The sequence below is a fragment of the Gymnoscopelus microlampas genome, assembly GCF_963454915.1.
Source record: "Gymnoscopelus microlampas genome assembly, chromosome: 7".
NCBI lineage: Eukaryota > Metazoa > Chordata > Actinopteri > Myctophiformes > Myctophidae > Gymnoscopelus > Gymnoscopelus microlampas.
Genome location: NC_139944.1, coordinates 10,850,619 through 10,858,411, shown reverse-complemented (window position 1 = coordinate 10,858,411; position 7,793 = coordinate 10,850,619). Strand labels below are relative to the sequence as shown.

At 44.1% G+C, this 7,793-nt stretch overlaps 1 protein-coding gene across 2 annotated transcripts in view; it reads right to left on the bottom strand.

The window, feature by feature from the left end:
• Nucleotides 1-5,776, bottom strand: part of st3gal8 (ST3 beta-galactoside alpha-2,3-sialyltransferase 8) — a 19,273-nt gene extending 13,497 nt beyond the window's left edge. For both annotated transcript variants that reach the window (XR_014601119.1, XM_084062113.1), the window contains exon 1: nt 5,650-5,776. The gene's annotated coding sequence lies outside the window, so the exon portion shown is untranslated. The remainder of the gene's footprint in view (nt 1-5,649) is intronic.
• Nucleotides 5,777-7,793: the final 2,017 nt, after the last annotated feature.

The following is a 7,793-nucleotide window of genomic DNA, read 5'->3' as shown; positions in this document are numbered from 1 at the left end:
TGCAAAACAATCACAAGCAACAAGTTGCAACGCACACAAAACTAGTTGCTCACACGAATGTTTCACACATTCACACGTCTTCTCTCTCCAACACTCTCTCTCTCTCTCTCTCACACACACACACACACACACACACACACACACACACACACACACACACACACACACACACACACACACACACACACACACACACACAAACCAACCACACAAACGCACAGCCAAGTGATGTGGCTTTTGTTTTTTACCACACGCATCTGCCTGTGAGAGCGGGGAGAGAAAATAGAGAGAGCAAACGGGAGAAAGGAAGGGAGAGAGATGCTTTTACTTAACAAGATGCAATATGATATAGTATAATAGGTTGATGTGCTGTGGAAACGTGAACAATCTCTGCTCGTCATCTTGATGTGGACTGTACACTGTGTAGCCTACACGTTTAAGGTACGGCCGCGTCTGCTGTTTATATCCCATGTCCCGGAGGGACAGTGACAATGCCAATGCTATGGAAACGGCAATCTGTCACGGCTTTAGTCTGTGAATATGAGTCTGCTTGAATAGACCATGTACATCAGTGATTTTCAACCTTTTCAATTTCAAGGACGTAACGTAAAAGTAACTAAAGTGACGTACCTAGTTACTTTTATAATGCAGTAGAGTAACTTTAAAAAGTAACTAGTTCCTTTTAACTAGTAACTAGTTACTTTTTAAAGTGACTTGCCCAACAGGTCGCTGTGTTTTCTCTGAAAGTCTGAAAACGTTGTTGAGCATGGCAGTCTCCATGTTTCTTGTTAAAACCAGAGGATAAAAGGCACAAAAATAGCAAATGAAGTTGTCAGCGCTCACTAAGCAACACTTTTAAAAACACGCAGCAGAAGAAGGATGTATAAACGTTTCTCAGACATAATGTGGGTGTGAAGTGTGGTTTACATTATAGGTCATTATGCAAGTGACACTCAAAAGTGTTAACTTACAGTAGGTTATGTTGACAGGCTTTGTATTAGGGCTTATCTATGAATCATTATCATTCATATTTGTTGAAGTATGTACACTTTTACTAGACTGGGTCTAATATATTGTTTAACTTATCTGTTGCCTAAATTGCTACTGTCCTCCACACAGTGGGGGTTGGGGGTATAGTTGGGCAGTCTTTCTTACAATTTATATTTGCTAATAGTATGTTGGATTCATGCATATTCTCAGACATATTAAACAAAACAAAAAAAGTATCAGAAAAGAAAATGGGTGGCCCCCCTGCAGTGACTCTGAGGACCGCCTAGGGGTCACAGACCCCCTGTTGAATACCCATGATGTAGATCCCAGTGCAGAGTGTGTACCTTAGAACACAGCGTAATTATACAGAATTATGCAGAAGAACACTGCCTAATTATGTTCCAATTAAGTATTTTAAATCAATACACAGTAGGATTTGCAAATTTGTATGGAAAAACAAGCGCCCTAGGCTTAAATTGGAGAAATTACAGGCACCAGTGATAGAAGGGGGATTAGCTCTTCCCAATGTGATGTATTACCACTGGGCATCCCAAATTAGATATATAGCAGAGTGGATAAAAAAATGATCATAATTCAACTTTTCTTGATTTGGAGGCTGTTGGCTGTGGGTCAGCTCTATCTGAGATACCATTTATAAATGGAGCTATTGCACTGCCTAAGTCCAAAGAAAATCACTTGTTCCAATAATACTTATGAAACACAATATAAAATCATCCACAGGTTACATGTAACTCCAGCCATATATGACATGACATACAGTCATCTGACGTGGTTCTGCACCAAAATTGAGAATTTCTGGTTAATTGTTCAAAGGGAAATAATAAAGGTTTTTGGGACACAGATACACCTAAACCCGATGAACTGTATACTGGGCTTGGATTGAGACTGCAAAAGCGGGTATAGATACATCTTAGGAATAGCCTTGTATGGCGCACGGCTTTCAATTTTACAACAATGGTTAGATGAGGATCCCCCTGATATAAAGTTATGGTATGATGGTATCTAACTGTATTTGAGGAGTAAACACGACTACTACTAATTCAATTTTTATTTTTATAATTATCGCTCAATTGTTGGTTGCTGGCTTTTGTCTTGTTTTGTCTTGTTTTTATTTGTCTTGTTTTTATTTATTTCTTCGTGAATATGTTGTCTTATGTGTCTAGTGTTGTGCACTTAACTGTTAAAAATATCAATAAAAACATTGAAAGAGAAGAACACAGCGTGTGGCCAATTGCATTTTAGAGAACAAGGGGGAAAAAAAGGAACCGAACTTGAGTGAAAGTAAAAATTATCAAAACAATCTAATACTCAAGTAAAGTACACATACTCAAGTAAATGTACTCCATTACTGTCCACCACTGCACAAAACATAACACTGTAACGCAACACACACAACAGTGTAACAGTACACAGCAGTGTAACACAAATGAAAAAGAACACAGTAATTCTATGAAGGGTTGTGCTAGTCAGAAGAGAAGGAAATGACTGCAGCACAACACAGCCTACTCTATCGCCACAGGATGTGACATCAGGCCAATGTGTGTGTGTGTGTGCGTGTGTGTGTGTGTGTGTGTGTGTGTGTGTGTGTGTGCGCGTGCGTGCGTGCGTGCGTCTGTGAACATTAAAGGTAACTGGCGTCAGCAGGCTTTCTGCAGTAACTGTGGAAAACCTGCTTTTTATTTACTGGTCTGTGCTCACATCCGCTTTACGGCCCACCTACTGTACTGTAGCCACTCATTTACACACACACACACACACACACACACACACACACACACACACACACACACACACACACACACACACACACACACACACACACACACACACACACACACACACACACACACACACACACATAAAAGACTCCCAGAGGTTCCCCCTGCACCATCTGCCCCATTACTTGGTCCCTCCGGTGGTGTGTTTTGTTTTTTTGTTGGCTGCTTGGTGGGGCGTCGGGGGCCGCGGATGTGCGTGCATTACCTTCCTCTACCAATCACTACCATCTGAGAGCTGTCCTTTGGCGGGGGGCGTGTGGGGGTTGACTGTCATGGTCACGCCCCCTGCCCAGTGTGTCCCTGCTCCTTCGCCTGTGCTTGTCCCTGACTTACCTCTGCCCCTTATTGTCTTAAGTGCCTGTGTCACTTGGGGTTGCGGGTTGTGTGGAGCCAATGGGAGTGAAAGTCATAGGTATCCAAGTATATAAATACGCAAGTAAAGTGCAGTTTTACTATATTACTAGTAAATGTACTTTGTTACTGTCCACCACTATGGCAACAATCTACGGCCAAATTTGAGCAAGGTACCAGAGCCCCACTGACCATGATATGAAAGCAAAATATTTCACAAATGTATGTGAAAAGAAATTAGTGGAGGTAATTCTGTGGCCTCCTGGCAGCGTGCACACGCACAAGGTTTGGCACTGGTTTGTGAGATTAGCTCCGGACACACACACACACACACACACACACACACACACACACACACACACACACACACACACACACACACACACACACACACACACACACACACACACACACACACACACACACACACACACACACACACACGTTTGTATTACAACACTTGCGAGGACATACATTTTTAGGACAGCATTGAAAATAGCTAAAATAGACAGAAATAGCCAATCTACAAGCTAACAGATCGGTCATTTTCCGGTATGTGACATCGCAGCACAAAGCATAAACTCGCATAGCACCGAAACTTAGGGTGGCGCAGTGGTGAAGTGCCTACCCACCACCGCGGAGGTTGTGGGTTCAAATCCACCGCGGCTTCCCCTATTGGGCGGGCGTGCGGGCGGGGACTTCTTTCTTCTACATTAAAGAGTTAGGACGTCACATTCTAATACAGCCCAAATACCCAATTTCAGCACCGGCCTCAGTGGCGCACCTCGCTAATCATTAGACTCTTAATCCTCGACCACTGGGAGTCTGGGTTTGACTCCCGCTTGGGACAATACTTTTTCAAACAACCGCAGACTACTTTTTTTCGCCGATAAAGTATAGTTTTGGACCATGACGGAGGCGCGCAGACTCAGCAGACCTTGAGGCCGAGGAGTCGCGCCCGAGCGCCTCCAGGCGCGAGTGCCCGCGACGACCGGCCGATGGTCTGCTAGTCGACTAAGCGCCGTCCGAGTTATGTACCGATAGGCACATAATCATAATTGATGTTGTGGGGACTGTGTTTGCCCCAACTGCCACTCAGTGCACTAACATAGCTTGCGTCGCCAGGCTCTCTTTGCATTATGTGGGGAACACAAACAATGCGACGCCAGCCGGAACACACCACCGGAACATGATTGTTCTTTAGTTTTTATAAGGTTAACGTCCTCCCAGTGGGGGCTCCTCACTTAGTTGAGTCAGTAGCTAGATACAACAGCAGTGACAACACACTAATGTGTGTGGGGAGGAATCAATTGGCATAATGACTAAATTGGGGAGAAAAAGGGGCAAAGAAAAGGTCCAATCCCCCCAATCAGAATATTTTCCAAACTCTCTTTTTTTTTTTTTTTTTTTTTACCATAAAACAACCATTTCTCTTGAGGACCAGGAAAATGGTCCTCACAGTGGCTTTGTCTGAAATTCTACTATACTTATGGGAAAATCTGCCCCTCTCAAGTATAGTAACACACACACACACACACACACACACACACACACACACACACACACACACACACACACACACACACACACACACACACACACACACACACACACACACACACACACACACACACACACGTGCCACTATAACATAACACAACCCTGTAACAACACAGTAGTAACATAAAGATACACGTTGTAACACAAGCATGGCCATTACAACATTGTAACACTACTACTGCATTAGTAACTAATGCAACTCGGGCTATTTTTGGCTACAATGCCCCCCCCCCCCCCCCCCCCCCCCCCCCCCCCCCTCCGAATATGGATGCTGGGATTTAAAGAAAGGACAAAGTGTCTCAGTGCTTATCAAAGTGCTTGAGGGGGTTCAAGGCAGGAGGTCCCAAAACAAGAGGAACACTCTTCACTCTTAAGCCCTGTTTCAGTTTTTTCGGCTGTTTTCTAAAAAAAAAATGGACAAATGTTGACAAATCTCTTATGGGGGTCCCTGACGGCCAAATACATATCATTGTGGGGATTTACTTTTGTGTGTGAGAAGAACCACTGTCCCAAAGTATAGCCCCCCCCCTCTCTCTCTTTCTGAAGACGTCCACAGACATTATCTCTATCTAATTCTCTGTTCCTTCATGTCGGCTCGCTCATTAAATACGCGTTCAGGAAAACCTAGCAAGCAATTTCATAACGGCAAGCAAACCTATACCACGAATACTACTACTATAAAGTACTAAGCATGTACATATTACATACCACATCATATAAGTAACGCGCTACGGCTACATAATAACATATGAGGTAATAAGTAACACGCTATACAGATGACACTTTTTTGGTCACTTTCTTCGCCAAGTTTTGTTAATCCGCTACAATCAGTCCAAACACGACCACACACACACGCACACACACTCGCACACGCACGGTTCTGAACACACAAAGTCCACGCAGTTCCAATGGAAAGGTTTCTTAAACATGTAAAGGTTCGTAAACTCACATGTTGAAGTTTGTTGCTCTTGTTTCGCGGAGGAAGGGGAGTTCACTGACTGAACAGCGGTCTCTCCTCTGCCTGCCTGTCTCTCATTTTCTGTAGCCCTGCCTACGAGCTAAACCGCCGTGTGTGTGTGTGTGTGTGTGTGTGTGTGTGTGTGTGTGTGTGTGTGTGCGTGCGTGCGTGCATGCGTGCGTGCGTGCGTGCGTGCGTGCGTGCGTGCGTGCGTGCGTGTGTGTGTGTGGGGGGGGGGGGGTTGTGCGTGCGTGCGTACGTGTGTGCTTCCCTCCAAGGCAAGCTCATTTCGCAACCTTGTGATCGGCCCATAAACCACCTAACGGAAAAAGCAGCGGTAATGGTATGTCATACGTGGAGAACAGCTCTACTTAGTCAGAATGGGGGAATAGTTAACAATATATATGCCAAGAAAAGAAAAGAAAAGAAAAGAAAAGAAAAGAAAAGAAAAGAAAAAAAAGAATCAAAAACAAAACGAAACAAAAACTAGAAAACTTTGCTCCTTGGAGGGTAGGTCTCCACCAGGCCGGGTTGCCTACCCAGGGCTGTCAGTCGTGGTGCAGCTGTCAGGTCACAAGGAAGCTGTTTGTATGACAGATTGATTAATTTAATATTTCATTGACAATTATTAAAGCTGCAGACAGTACGTGTTTAGTAAGACATGAGAACATCAGTACATGGAAGTACAAATTCACAATACAAGGTCTACTAAACTGGAAGACTCATTAAGCACTGAGCTTGTTTAAGAGATCCCCATGCACACAAATCATGATGACATATCAGAGACAGACAGAAATACACATACTATACAGAATCTATATATACAATTTGAATCCTGCGCCATGTCGGTTGTCAGTATGTACGAACGTTGTATGTGGCCAGTGTGACGTAATCTGACATCACGCCAGTGTGACGTAATCTGACATCACGATGAGACGGTCGTCCCGAATATGGACACAACGCCAGTGTGACGTAATCTCACGACAGCATGACATCACGCATGACATCACATCCTACCTATAAATTCTAGGATGCCGTCAGATCGCACCAGTTCGACGGCTTCCATAGGGTTTTGGTCATTGGAGAGGTGATGCACGTCACCTCTTTCTGAAGTGGGTACTTTCAAAGCCTGCCGTGGATTTAGGAGAGCACAAAACTCTCTCTCACACTGTGAGGTGCCTGTAAGGTGGCACTGCAAAGTGAACGACGCGTCACGCTAGACGTTCGGGCCGCGTAGCGGCCCGAACTTCTAGTGTCATACAATCAGCTTACAGGTTACTGGTATGAAGAGTGAAAAAAAAAAAAAAAAAAAAAGAAGTACAAGAGAAGAAAAGTAGGGCACTGAAAATAGCAGATCTACAAGCTCACAACGTGTCGCATCGCAACGCATTGTGAGCTTGGAGATCTCCTATTTTCATTGAGCAACTAAATATAAATCTGGCTTTAGATTATGGGAGAGTTTGTTTGAGTAAGAGTATGCATGCCTGTGTGTGTCGGGGTGTGTGTGTGTGTGTGTGTGTGTGTGCGCGCGCGCGCGTGCGTGCGTGCATGCGTGTGTGCGTGTGCGTGTGCGTGTGTGCGTGTGTGCGCGTGTGTGTGTGTGTGTGTGTGTGTGTTGAAGGGTAGGGGGGTAGGTTAAGACTTAGACAGGGGCCATTTTCGAATTGCAGCCTCCTGAAGGTGTGTCTTTAGGGCAGTTTTGAAAGTGAGTAGGGTTTTACACTCCTTTACTCCTTTTGGTAGGGCATTCCACATTTTTGATGAATAGCATGAGAACGAGTTCATTGCCTTTGTTGAGCCAAATCTGGGTTGAACATGATTAGTGGAGCTGCTTCTGGTGTTATGGTCGTGGACTTCATTAATATTTTGGAAGTATTTAGACAAATACAGGGGGATACCAATGTTGAACATTTTAAAATTAAACATTTAAAACTCCAACAATTGGACAAAATTATAGAACATATATAAATTTGATCTAATTTGGGGCAGATTGGATGCAGAGTTCTACCCGGGATTCAAACCTGGGTCTTTTGTGTGGGAGAACACATTTCTACCTGCCAAGAGGCAATCCCCAACCAAATTGCGGGAGATATTGAGCTTATAGATACAATCAGCCCTCATGTTTATATTAGTCT